This window comes from Zosterops lateralis (assembly GCF_965231275.1).
Source record: "Zosterops lateralis genome assembly, chromosome: 4".
Classification (NCBI taxonomy): Eukaryota; Metazoa; Chordata; class Aves; order Passeriformes; family Zosteropidae; genus Zosterops; species Zosterops lateralis.
Genome location: NC_139765.1, coordinates 35,482,176 through 35,496,975, shown reverse-complemented (window position 1 = coordinate 35,496,975; position 14,800 = coordinate 35,482,176). Strand labels below are relative to the sequence as shown.

Below are 14,800 nucleotides of genomic sequence, written 5' to 3'. Positions count from 1 at the left end.
GAATTTTCTGCCCTTAGGCAGTCCAGGTGTCCAAGGTGGGTTGAATAGTCCGGATTTCTTTTCGATGGCCCTCCCGGACCTCATTAAGTCTAGTTGTCTCATTCCGGGAAGGCTCCTTTCTTATGTCAATTCCAAAAGTCCGTCTTATGTTGATTTCATTCCGCTTGTGGCACCAGAAGGTTGGTGAAATTGGCATCGTCGTCAGGAAGGAATTTCTCCTTGCCTTGGCGAGGAAGTGATTCTTATCAGGGTTGGCCAGTGTCTTTTGTCTAAGTTGATGACCTTCGTCCTGTCTTTGCAACTGAGATTAACAGGCTGAGAGAGAACGGTTACCCTTCTATTGGATTTTACAATTTTACTTTAGCTTTGTTTCATTATACATCGAATTATTATTTTATACACGAATTTTTACCCTATTTTTATCACACAGCTTTTCTGAGTGGCTACAGTTGCAAGCCCAGAATCCCACCCAAAGCAGAACCTTCGCTTTCAGCAAGCACCCTCAGGTGGAAGGGCAGGTTGGCTTGGGTGCTCTAATCTTTTCAAGTGACCAGCACTTCCTGACCGTCACACAATTCCAGTTCTGGCCATGCTGGGTCTTAAAGAAACTGACCGTTCTTGGGCACAGATGGACATGGAATACAGTAATGTTGTAGGTTATCCAGAACAAGTACATGTTAATTTTTTTTCAGGTTGTATTGTTTTTTTACATAACAGGCTGATTTGCTGGGGATAGACTCATTTTTTAACATAAGTAGACTCTACTCTGTACATGCACTTGCATTCATGTGCTTCCCCTTTCCCTTGCATCTTAAATAGCTGCTCATGAGCTGGATTGAGCTATTGATGTTCACCTTTCTGAGATCAAGTTTGAGTCTGCTATATCCATATTAGGTATTGAATATGGTCAATAAAATGCAGCCATATTCTCTTCCTCACAGTTACAGCAGAGAAGTATTCCTATTCCCTTTGGTTTCCCATGCAGTGCACCTGTACAGAAATTATGCTTACAGCATGTTTTACTCTGTTATATTTTTGTACACAATAAAATGTGGGGTTTTTTTCCTGTAGAGATTTGATTAAGAACTTAAAGGAAAGATGGAAATACCTATTTATAAGATCTCAAGTATTAATGTAAAGTCTTTCAGAATTCACTGTGCTCCCTTTTGAGATTTGACTTACCGAGATCTAATAAAATTTGCAGTGCTCACAATCCCTCTGCCCACATTTTGTTTCCGCTATTCTCTGCAGATGCAGAAGGTTTCTAGTAGAATTTCTTTTCATGCTTGTTTTAGTCTACTAATGGAGTGACAAGTAATACTTAATTTCTTTAAATAAGTGTTATAACTACCAGTGTTTGCTTCAAATGGGCCCAGATTAGTTGTTAGGGTTTATTTTAAGTCACTCAGTTTCATCTGGGACTACTTCTGAGCATGATACAGTAAAATTTCTGTTGTCAGTGGTTGCACACTGATCCCATTTTGGATGTAACAGCACAAATGCAAGTAGAAGGACCATTAAGTGTTCTTTCCACCATCATAAGGGACACAGAAAACCAACCACAGCTAATGTTAATGGGGTAGGGAGGAAATGAATGATTCATTCCTGTAGTCATACACACCGTATAAAAATGCTGAATAGAAAGATACACACAAAAGCTATAGAATTCCACTAGAATTAATAGAAGTGTTAAAAGGAATTCTGAGATAGCTAATACATTCATTTCATACTTTTGTTGCAAGGGTACTTAGTAGGAAGTGAAGAGTTTGAGGAGGCAGATTGAATTGCAAACTATAAGGTGCAAAAAAACCAAGGATTGTCTTGACATTGTCCCTCTCCATTACAAGGCACAGTACCACTCTAGGTTAGTAATTCAGTAAGAAAATGCTTGGTTTGGGTGTTGAGTCTCAGTCACAAAAAGCATGTGATTTTTGTATAATCTATAGAGTATCATCATACTGTTGTGCTTAATCAAATTCACCAAAAAGTTTGATTAATTCCAAAATACTTCAGATTTTTTTTATTATAATTGTTTATCAAGAGCTAAAATCAGTTCAGTGGAAGTGGTGGAAAATGTGTAAAGATTGTCATACATCAGTGCTGGAAAAAGAAGGGAGTAAAAGGGAGGCAGAAAGAAATGTCCCTGTGTGGCAAAAAGATGGAAAGAGAAAAGAGGGAGAAAACAGGGATGGTTAAGGATAATGAGTGGATACTGCTGATGATCAACACACTCTTAAAAGCAAAACAGAGCAGTCAGTTTATATCTTTTGGATTGGACAGACATGGAATGCAAAGTTGCCCTCCAAGCACCATTAAGCAGACATCAAAGCTTGCTCTTTTTTTTTTTTTCCATTTTTTTTTCTGCACTTTTTTTTGTTTTTTAATGAGAGAATACTGCTTTTTAAAAATTTCTCAGATAAAACAGAAGCATTTTTTTAGCTTATGTAACTTTTCTACTGGGATTTTTCCAGTTAGACATGACATTTTGGTAGAGGGTAAGAAAAGTGAATGTGTTTGGTTCACGAAAAATTATTGGCATGGAGGAAATAAAGACAAGATAGTGCCTCTTGTGGCCATGAGTAAGGACTTTCAGTCCTTACTTGGAATTAACTGAGCGTAAGCTCACTGAGTCAAGGAGACTTGATGGCTTCCTTGAGACTTTAAGACATGAAGCGAGTGTTAATGGTGGATAAGCACTCTCCTAACTGTGCCTTGCCAAGGCTCTGTTGATGATGGGATTGGGAGAGGGGGGAAAAAGGCGGGTAGAACACTGGCAGCAGCAAAACTGGCAATGAACACAAAGTATTAAATCATTACTGGGACTTGGAATATGATTAGGGAAAGTTAATGGAAAACGAAGCCACTGTGCCAAATGACTGTTGCTGGGTTAAAGGAGGCTAATTTGCAACACTGTAATGAAATTAGGCATGCTGCCTTTGTTTCTGACACTGAACAGTGCTTAAAAAAAAAAAAGTATGGGTTGTGCATTTGTGGGCCCTCAAGTTCTCTACTAGATTTGAAAGCTGGAATGGTGCTGCCAAGGTTGGAGTAGCACTGCTTTCTGAGGGGCTTTGGAAAAGTGATGGACGATAGAATGGGTGTGTAAGATGGACACTGAACCCTTCAGCCAAGAACTGCTCTTATCATAGAGGAATTATAAGGACAATTTCTCGTCTGTCCCCTACCTTTTAAACCGAAATAATTTCCAGGAGGTATCAGCTCTTTTAGCAAAATTCATAGGGGTGGATATTTTACAGCTTTCTTAGGAAGTCTGTTTAGGCTTAGACAGCAATTAGCTGGCCATTAGAAAGGTAATCCTAACTGGAGGTCTGAATCTGCATGGCTGCAATTTAAATCCATTGATGGATCTGCTGTCCTGGGTGAAGGGTGAAGACCTTTTATCTCTCTCCTTTTTGTAGGTAATCTTACTGCACTGAAGTCTTGCTCTTTAAACTAAGTAAATCCTTCTTACCAATAATATTGTTTTGCAGTTTCTTTGAGAGAGAGGGAGTGTTGTGTTTTGGGGTGGAATTTTTGCCATTGTCTGGAAACGGTGGGTAGAATTCAACTCAGATTTTGAATATCTACATTTGCAGCCATCAGACTGTGATCTATCATCTCTTTTTAGAGAAGAGAAAAATTCCTTGCTAAAATCAGTTAACCTAAAGCAGATACATGAACTAAGCTAAATGAACCGTCTAATATATTTATTCCTTTCTGACTGTAAAAAGAACCTGAGGTACAGATGTCAATACTGTTCCTTTTTAATTCCTGCTCTTAACATCCTTCTGTCCTATTTACAAAACTCCCAAGGAGTATTTTAGCTTTTTGTTTGTTGGCTTATTTAATAGTTTCATTAAATGAGTAATATTCTATATTGCTTTTTAAATTTATGTAAGTTGCAGAAGCAGTAAAAGCCAGACTTTTCAGCATGAGTCACTGGAATGTCAGGAATTTAATATTCATATATAATATACTTTGTTGAAATACACTGCAAGTACATATTAGTATTTTAATTCATCATATCTCTGTTAAAACTTGTAAATAAAATTCGTTAACAATATGTTCATTTTTTTCTCTTATTGAGCTTGACCTAGTATATAATATTCCGTAGCTTTAAAGATGCTCCCTTAACCATAATTTTCTGTCTTCAAATATGTTGGAATGGCCTAAACGTTTTAAAGTGTAAATATTTTATTAAACTTTTATTAAACAGAGCGAAGTGTTGAAGTAGGGTAACTCTTTTGCAGCTTCTTTAGAAGGTGAATCACTTGACCCAATGTGCCTTGTTTAAGACATTTCATCTTGTTCTTGTGTGTGGGTGCTCCTGGCTCATCCCATGGCCATTTCCCTGCTACATTATACTGCAGATGGGTGCAAGTCTCCTCTCGGATTCAAGGTAACCAGATTTTGGGATGGGAGTTGTATGTGCAGGCTGAGGAGACTATTTCAACTGATGTTTAGATATTGTCACATTTTTTATTATTAGACAGCAGGTGTGAGTTTTGCTTTGCAGAGATCTTTGTATTTAAGGGATATCTGGGTGGGATTTATGCATACATGTTACATGAAAGAATGAGTTGCTCTTTTTTTCTGTTTCTGTACAAAAATGGGTGTTAGAACAAGAATGGCAACCAGAGTGGATTATAGCTCTGCTGGAACGATGCCAGAAACTCACTAAGATTCATGTAACTCTGTAATTTATCATACTTCTTTGCCTTTTAAAGGGAGGCTTTTTGTTCTAACTGTGACCTTACCCTATAGGCTATTGCCTAGGCAACATTCCCCCTCAGAAATTACCATCAAAAAACTGTTTTGTATCACAAGCACATTCATTACATAATTTTATTTATATTGTCACTCAAATAGCGTACATTGTAGATTTTATGTATCTCCCTCAGACTGAAGGTGGCATAGTATCATTTGCATTAGGGGGCTGATTCTCTCCTTCATTATATCAGCTAGTGTAAATGGCAAAAATTGTGATTTTAGTCTAATACAGAGCCACTCAAGACTTTCTAGTACTTAGATAAAAATTATATTTCCTACCTAAAGATGGAGGGTCTGTGCCCTTGTGCTGATCAAGAGGGTGTGGAGGAAAGAGTAGAGTTCAAATACCTTGTGGGAGTCCCCTTTGCCAGGGAGGTGGGAGAAGAAGGTGTCCTGCCAGCTGCTCCAGCTACTCCCCAGTCCTTCCATGTTCATCACCTGAGGCCTCCCAGGGGAAGCAGGATAGCTTTCCAGGCAGAGGAGCATTTTCTGGCTGAGCTCAGCTCTGGTTGTGTTGCTCAGGGTGTCTTAGAGCACTGCTATGGGTTCTTATAAAGGGGGCCCACTAGTTCAAGGCACCAAACTGCACACTTCTCTTTGCCATTCTGGCACCACCTGAAGATGCTGGAGAGGATTGTCACCAGAGACATTGACCACTGCTAGACATGTGCACTTACCACCTTCTCACATGCAATTACTCTAGAAATAGATATCTAAGTACAGGTTTGCTATACAGAATGTAATGCTAAGCACTGGCAATTAACATAACTGCTTCCTATTTGTGATGTGCAGGGATACAGAATTGTATAGGAGACTGATGTTTTTCTAGATACAAAATATTCCTCTTACAAAATGAGTTATTTTAATTTATATTTCCATGCAATTATCAATAGCAGCAATCAGGTAGGTGAGTACATTTTTTTCAAGGTTACATAGATTATGAAGCAATTGCATGCATTTTTATGTAGGTTTACTTCATTAAATTCAAAATGCGTGTGGATTCATGTCCTACGGCAAATTTTTATTGTGATTTAATTTAGCATTTCAGGCATTTCACTATTCAGTATCTTGCTTTCTACATATGTATATTTAATATGTATAATTTTGATCTACTGCTATCAAATAAGCTGAATTAGTAAAAGGCAACACAGTATTCAAATAATTTTGCTTGATGAATACTTTAAAGCCTATAGAAAATACAGTGGAAATGCTTAAATTCTTGTTAAAATCTGTCTATTTTACTCAGTGTTTTGCACAGTAATACACACTAAAGCCCTTTAATTTCTTGGTAATTTCTTGGGCAGTTTTCACAGTGGTAACATGGTTGTCTATCTTTTATCTAGAGATACTTCACTGTAAAACATGCTCCATAAAAAGGAGGGGGTTTAATTAACAAATCCAGTAGTATTAATTTTAAACCCAGTTGAAGTCAAAAACCAGGAGGTTTTGCATTTAAATGTAAAAAATGCTGTTCAGATGAACACTGGTCTCATCTTCCACATTAGTTTTTTTAAAATGGAGGATCATATGTCTTCCTTGAGAGCTGAATAGCTTATCAGTGTTTCATTTCCTGAGCAGTAGATGTTTGGACCAGGTTACTTCAAATTAATCTGTATCATCATATGTCTTGGTCTGTTGGAGGGCTCTGCTGACGTTAGGGGTCTTCACAGGAGCAAAGCACAGAAATGCAGGTTTCTTCCTTGGAAAGGAACAAATAGTTTTATTTGAAAATACCTAGTAATGGTACTTAAAGTATTGAAAATTCTGTTGAAGTCTTATAGGGTCTTTTAGTTTAGCATGTTAAACTGGTGCTTCCTTAAAGGGGTATCATATCCCATCATTCAACTTCCATTTTGAACCTTTATTGTATCCATGTATATTTGAGCACTTTCATCTAAACTTGATTTTCCTCCTCCCTTTTTTAAACTGAATGTCAGATACTGGGGAAATCAGATTTGATAGGTATTGTTTATTTTAAAACTGTTGAAGTGTTGCAAAATGTAATGAGATTGAGTATCAGCCTAGACATTTCATTTTAGTTTTGCATCATCCTGGGGTTTTTTTTGTCCATTTCTTAATATGTTTCTGTACCCTTGAGGTGTAGAATGCTCTCTGGTTTTGCTTACTTGGTGGATATATCTGAATTAGACATTATGTGTAATTTTCTTAATTGTATTTGATTTGTGCTTATAATAGTATGAAAACTACCAAATAGTGAAATAACCTCTTCTTCAAAACAGATATTTTAAAAAAATAAGTATATTACCTTTTTTTTAAGGACCCTCCATGTCTTTAGATTACACTCTTCATAAAGAAACACATTTGTAAAACGCTTCGTGTTTTCATGAGGTTAATGCCTATACTAAAAAAAAAAAAAGGTGCTGATAGCAATTTAATTGTTCATGCCATAGGGTGAGAGTTATTCCAGAGGAGAAGCATTCTCTGTGGGGTGTTGGGGAGGCCTCAGTGAGCATCACTCACCAGCCACCTCTGGGCAGCACCTCAAAGAGCAGTTGCTCACAGAGCTGCACGTTCGCAGCAGCAAGGGAGCAGCTGCTGCCTTTGTGTGCTTTTGCAGCTCCCTTAACAAATGGCTGATTAGAAATTGAGCAAAAAATTATACTCAGCACAAAACAGGAAGGTGTCTTGTGCTTCTGAAGTGTGCATGTGACATGGTGAGAGGAAAAGGAGATGCAGTAGGAGGAAACATTGTCTCCCTAGAGAGATTTGGCTTTTCAGCACCAGGGAAAATGAGTCTTATTTTGTGTCATGGAAAGTCAGGTGCTGCAACCCATCAGCAGCTTTTTTGGGAAGGGGCAGTGAGGGGAAGAAAAAAATCAAATCAAGATGTGTAACTGTGTCTGAGGCAGTATTTTGGGCCTGTCTGCTGTGAATTGCCATAAGTGATTAAAATGTCCCTTAAAAATGTCTAATTTCTTCTGTCATGTGAAAATACTGAGGTGAACACCAGTAGCTTAACTTGGAGGTTTGTTGGAAGTTCTGGTGTAAATAATGCCTATCAAATTAACTGCTAGAGAGCTGACCATGATCGTATGGATTTTCCCCCAAGTGTTGCTCTAAGTATTCATCAGTTCCAGCTAAATTTCAAGGAAACCATGGTGGCAAATGCCTCCATTTGGTGATAAATGGCAACCCATGTGAATTTACAGGGAATAGGAGAGGACATGGTCGATGAAATAGCTGCTTTTGGCATAGGGCTCCTCCAGATTAATCCACCTGGGTAACTGATCTGCCTTTAAGCAAACAAAAGAACAGAAGATACATCCTGGTTGAACAGAGAGGTGTAAAGAAAAGCACCCTTGCTTATCAAAAGTAGGGATTGCTGTCCTACATTATCGAGTCACCTCATGCCATCCTCTTTTCCTGTCCATTTCTCCTGGAAATGGCAACAATACTTATCTTTATTATAGAGATACTGTGATGACTGCATTAAAAAGACAATTTAGATTTGTTTGGAAATCTTTGGTGACCTTCAGGTCACAGGCCTCTAATTAGTCGAAGAGATTTTTTTCTTTGAATTATTGGCCCTTGTACTGTCATACATAGTCAGTGGGGGCCCATTTGTGTTTCAGCCACAACTGCCTCCTGATACTGAGTAAACAGCACTTTTCAAATGCAAAATAAATTGTTGGCACCGGATGCTGGTTCAGAATTAACATTATTTTTAAAGCCCTAGTCCTCTGCTCCTGACTGCTCAGGCTTATTTCGTGGCACACCAGGTATTGTAGAAAGTAGGGCAAGCGTGGAGAATGGGTTTGCATCCCCTCTCTCCTGCCACCCTCTTGTGCATATGAGAGACCTTCCTCAAAAGCCAGACCTCGGTACAAACACAGTCCAGACTGTTTACAATGAGAGAACACCTCAATTCAAACAGCTGTCAGGGAGCAGGTATTAATCATGCCAATATTCAGCAAGCCATGTGTGAGAGCTTTCTTGTTCCTTTGAGCTTAATATGGATAAAGCCAGTAAAGAAAGAGAAAATGGAAAAGGTGGCTTCACTGATAAGAAAACCTACCATAAACTCTGAATTATTGACAGTGTGTACCAGATTTGCCTCTGGAGTGTTTCATTAGTATTGTGTACTGCCTCTGCTGCATGTTAGCTTTCTGCTGACATGTCACCTGAGATAACAACATCATCTATTTAAAAGACCCAGGAAAGAGACAAATTAGTTTCCTAGTGTCCTAAGAAAAATGTGAGCACTAAATACATTCACAGTGTTTCCACACTCAGTGGAAATTGTTCTGTGTTTGTGATTTACACATTTTTCTTAGTAAAGCCAAAAAAAAAACCCCAAATTATTTTTTTCCTCAGAGCATGTGACAGACTGGATCAGGGAGATAAATCTCATTCAGGAGATGAAGCAATGTACAATAACATTATGGGACCAGCTGCTCTCTTTGTATAATTTGCTGCATGGACTGCATTCGCAGAGCCCAACAAGGTCGAAACCAATTAGCTGATTGTGCCAGAAATAAGATAGAACACTTAAGTGACAGCAGAAGTAAATGCAGTTCTCCAGTCATTTTGCTCAGCAATACTGATCTAAAGACTTATATGGAAAACACTGAGCAGTATATTGTGCCTAAGATTATATTTATCCAACATCTTTTTTTTAAAACTTACTTAAGAAATCCTGATGAATTTGCAGTACTAACAAGAACAAATTCTGCAGATGAAATGAAAGATTTTAATAAATGGAACAGCTGAGTATTGATCTAAGTCAATCCTCAAGAGCTACATAAAAGCAGCTACATAAAAACTGAATGTTTTAATAGGTTTATGATAAGATTTTTTTTATATTATCTCATTTAATGTGGGGTTCAATTATCAAAGTGTTTTTTTAATTATTCTATGTTTCTACGGATATAGGATCAGAGTCATATATTTCACTTGCAAGCAAGATGGCTGGTGATGAGATGTGAGCTACCCGGAAGGTAGCATTCAGAGCAAATGCTAAAAAAATAAACAAACAGAAAGTGGATTCTGGAGGGCTCCATGTTTTAAAGATATGAGCGGTACTTTTCAGCTCTCAAATTACCTCATGAAAGCTATAATTTGTCAAATTCTCTCTAGGCTGGTGCAGGAAAGCCCAAGGGCGGCAAAGAAATTGGGAATGATGGTAGGCTTTGCGCGTAGGGTCTACAGAAGCACAGCAGAATGTCCCATGACACCACTTATATCCGTGGGTGCGGGACAAATTGCATCTTGGGTAGGAGAAATGGAGCCAGCCGGGTGTAAACAGAAGCATTTATAGCTCTCCCGTCACAGGCACTGCCGTGACCTCAGCGTGGCTGCTGATACATATCCTTGAGCCCTGCTAGAGCAGAACATCTTTCATTAAACTCCAAGCACCTATCTGGGCTCACACAAGGCTCTCTCTAGGATGGATGTCTCTGTAAGCCAAGTCCAAATAGTTCCTGCAAGTTCTGTGGTAGAGGAGGGTGAGCAATATTTTATTTAGAGCAGGCTGAATTGAAGGCACTGAGCTGTATTCTTTCATCCCTTAACATGTATAAATGCTGTGTAACACTGCTGTCAGGAAATATTGGGAAATAACTGTAATAAGTGACATACTAAAAGAGGTGGCAAGTGTGAATACCTGTTTGTTGTAGGGCAGTGTTGGAGACAATATACTTGTGTACACAGTCACAGATAATTGTTTTCTGAATGAAATTGTTTGTCCATAGTTGTTTACTCTTTCTATTGTATTTGTATAGCGATAGTGCATCTCTGATGTTGCTATTAATATTGCATTTTGCTAGAGTTGAAACAGGCTCTAAATATCACTACTGCTAATGATACCATTTTTTGGACAACTGTTTGTTTTTTATATAGGTGGGGTTTTATTAATTTCTTTAAAATAAACTTTAAATAACTTACAAATAAAATAAGCAACTATTGCAATAGGCAACTGAATAAAAGGCATGGGCTTTTTCTGGGGAAATGCACAATTGACTTCAAAAGAAGAATGTTTACATTTAATAGTAACTGAATTTGCTAACTAGTTTTTGGAGCAATTTACAGCTCTTTCAGTCAGGTGCCTGGAGTAGGGAGCGGTGCAATCTGGTAAATGATCCATAATATGAAAATACCAAATATATGGAAAATGGGAAAATGTATTGTGGCCATAGCCCAGAGGCTGAACTGGGGACAGTTAGCCAGGATACTATTCAGTCAACACCTGGATTACTAATTTAGCTTTGAAAATTCCTTCTCAAGATTCTCCTGCAGTTACTTTCTAGGTCACCTTCTTTTGGTCCAATAAAAAATCCTGAGTTTGTTGTAAAAGAACTGCCAAGGTCTCACTGCCACTTACTCTTCCTTGCTCCTCAGTCATTTCTGCTCAGAAAAATGAAAAGCTTACTGCTCTTTAAATACCCCTTCTCAAGGTTCTGTGAGAACTGAACTGTCTAAATTCACATATCTGGTTAGGTAAGCCTCTTTCTTTATGAAAAATAAATACTTGACTTTTGTCAGTTCTTACCTCCTCAGGAAGAAACCCCATGTGTGAGCCTGTTTTGGAAAGTGGCCGTTAATGAGAGAGTGGTACAGTGGTGCTACAAAGTTCTTCTGTCCCCTCCATTCAAATTTCATCAACAGCAACTCTTATACTACATCTGAACAGTTCTGTAAAACCAGCAAAACTAAATTACCATGCCTGCAGAATTATTCTGTCTGAATCTATTAGAAATGTAGATATATTGAGATGAAGTTAAGTTATAGATTTGTGATCTCAGAACTTGAGGTCTTATGGATATGGTCCTGGATAGTCTTTTTCCTATGTATTTTGAATTATATAAGGTAGAGATGATATTCAAGTATATCAAAATGTCACTTAACTACATGTTATTACTGAACTGTTGAAGTGGAAAGATCACAAATATCTCAGGGGCTTGAAATCATGAGTTCTACAAAAAAGTTAAGTAGATTGCTTTAATTAGCACATTTAGTCTATGGAAAAAGAGTGTATGATTCTGTAAACTGAAGACTTATATTCTGTTATCTTCTGTTTATCATACATAGCTTCTCCTGAAAAATGGTAGTTGTGCTTTAGGAATTTTGAAAAGAAAGATAGGGATCTCCTTGGCTGCCAACTCCAGCTCCTTACTGTTTCAAGTAGCCCTTCATATTGATCTACTTTCTGTGCTTGTAAAACACACTGCAGGTACATGTAGTTCTGGGAAAGGGATGGAAGCTGCATCCCTTTTTCCTATTCCAAGTCTGTTACAGGTTTTCATTGGTTTAATGTTTAGACTTTTTAAAAATTTTATTTATTTTTTGATTTGCAGCCTAACTTTATTCATGGCCACCTTATATTTATTTATTCTTATGCCAGCTCAGGCTCCTAGACTGAATAATTTCTCCTTCCTTTCATTATTCAGTTCCCTGGCATATTTTCTCTTGACTTTCATTTCACCAGACCAGATATGCTTAAGCATTTTCAGTGTCTTTTTGTCAGATAGATTTTCTGTTTCTCTGATCATGTTGGCACCTCTTTTCTGAACTTCTTCCAATTTAAGCTTATCATTCTTTAACATGAGTGAACAGGGTTCTATGGCAATTTAGAGATAGCAATGATTAGATTTTGCTCATATCACTATTTCCTTCTCTGCTGAAAAATCTTGTTTGATGCAGCTTAGAGTTGCATTGTCCATATAACACTCATACTTAAATCCTATGACTTATCCTTTTCCACCTCAGTCATTTTCAACTGACAAAATTCTGGCTTATGAAGAAATTATTTTATTAGTCCTTAGGGGGATGGTCTTGCCATTTATATGCTAATTTTTATTTCATTGGTGTTATTCATGTTCTCAAGGTCACCCAGTTCTTTGCATACCAATATCCCAATGCTCCTCGGTATTGATTATCTCCCCTGAAATGAATTACCAGGATAGGTCACTAATATAGTTCTGACACTTTGGCTAAAGTAGTTACAAAAATAACAAGATTTCTCTCAAGACTGATCCTTGAGGAACTCTCTTAATAGCTTCCCTCTTGCCTAAAACTTTCTAACAGTAATCACTTTCATTTCCCCTTTAGTTACTTACTGACCTAATATTTATGATTTTAATCCTGATTTTATGTCAACTGAGTAATGATTTCCCATATGGCATGATATGAAAAATGCTTATCTGAACTTCTGATATGTGAGATCTCTCACATTTCCAGTATCTAATTATCCTCAGAACCTTGATGATAGCTACTGAATTGATACAATGTGATCTGCCTACTCATGCTCCCTTGACCTGCACGTCTTTAAATTAAATACATTTATTCTGAACACTTTATTTGAAAAAATACACATTTTTTAAAAGTTTTCCAACCATGTGATGCTATAATTGCTTTCTCCTCTTTCCTACTTTGCTGCCCTATGCTAGTCTACTCTCTTCTATACCTATAGAAGATAATGATCCTGCTACCTGAAATACCCTCTTCCTGTTCTTTCAGACTTTAGGCTGGAAATTGTTCTGTAACCCTCAGCTTAATCCTCTTGAGCCTTTCTTCTAGTTTTATAATTAACTGATCATTTATATTTTTTACTCCTGTTACACATCTTCATCTCTGCATTCAATATTTTCATCCTAATCCTAAATTCTCTACCATCTTCACTACATTTTTATATGTTTATCTGGGGTTTTTTTGTATTTTATTCATATAGGTGAAAAATACTTTACTGTTTGTTCTTATGTGCAGACATATTTATTGCTAATCCCAGCCGGTGTGCATGCATATAGTTGTTTATGAATAGCAAATATTTTTGAGTAATAAAATATCTTTGAATTAAACAATAAACCCTCTAGATCTTAATTCCATACACAAATCTTTGAAGTAACTTTTTGCTTGCAATACACTCCTTATACAGAGGGTTAGGCAGGTATTTGAAGGAGCAACATAATTTATTTGCTTAGGTTTTAGTCTAGCCTATCCTGTGCAAATAAAATTAAAGAATAGTTTTCAGACTTCATATTACAATCTGTGTTAGAAGAACAACTTAATTTCTCTTTTATGTGCTAAATCAACCTAGTGTTCAGATTAAGTACAGTTTTGGAAGACTGAAAGGAGGAAATGGAAAATACCAGTCCAATGGTGGTTGGGAGACTGTTCCCCAGACAAGTTAAATGAGTGAGATTAGTAAGGATGAAATTAAGCACCCTAGAGTGAAAACTTTGACGTTGGACGCAGAGAGCAGAAATCAATGCAAAAGGAGAAAATAGTAAAATAAAAAAAGCCAGAAGGAAGGCCATCACTAAGCAGGAACAGACTGTACAGGGGAAGCAAGAGCCAGGAGGGTCATGGGGTTTAGGTCTTTCACTGGGGTAGAACTGGGTTTCCTGCTGTGAGATGGGGGGGTGACTGTGAAAGATAGCAATGTGAAAGATAAGGAGAGAAAAGGAAGAGGAAAAAGATTTCAAGCCTTGCAGAGAAAGATGTTCACTGGAGGCAACTACAGCTTCAATGACACAGTGAAATAAAGTCTAATATAAAGACAGTGTATACTAATGTACTATAATAATTTATTCACCTGAGAGCACACAGTGACAGTGAATGGTTCTAGACATGTGCTTGTTGGAGAATCTTATGGAGTTCCCAGCAGTTCCTGCTATGGGGCTGCTCTAACACCTAGTCAAGATGTAGATCCATCATTTAATGTGGATCCATCATTTGTGGTGTTTAGTGTATATAATATAATATAGGATGCCAGTGGCATGGGAGTTCAGTTTAAGCCAGGAGGCAGCAGATACAACATTGAAAGGAGGTACAAGTCCCAGGAAACAGGTTTGAAAGAATAAACATAAGGTCAGCTTTGATCATAGCCAGAATTACACGGCTCCTTTTCTGCAGTTTTTGTGCTGAGTAGGGTTTGGCCAGGCTAGTAATAATACTACTGACTGCTTTAATATGTCTGTTCTTTGCAGACACTGTTTTAAGGCTCCACATAGTCAGGAACCACTATTTGGGTTCGTTTTGTTTGGGGTTTTTTATTTTATTTTATTTTAGTGGC

The 14,800-nt window shown here is 37.5% G+C and overlaps 1 protein-coding gene across 7 annotated transcripts in view; it reads left to right on the top strand.

The window, feature by feature from the left end:
- Nucleotides 1–14,800, top strand: part of SYT1 (synaptotagmin 1) — a 345,379-nt gene that overhangs the window by 60,270 nt on the left and 270,309 nt on the right. The window contains exon 1 of one of the 7 annotated variants that reach the window (XM_083859068.1): nt 10,178–10,217. The exons of the other annotated variants lie outside the window; for them this stretch is intronic. The gene's annotated coding sequence lies outside the window, so the exon portion shown is untranslated. Of the gene's footprint in view, nt 1–10,177; nt 10,218–14,800 lie in introns of those variants that run through there. 7 annotated transcript variants of the gene reach the window in all.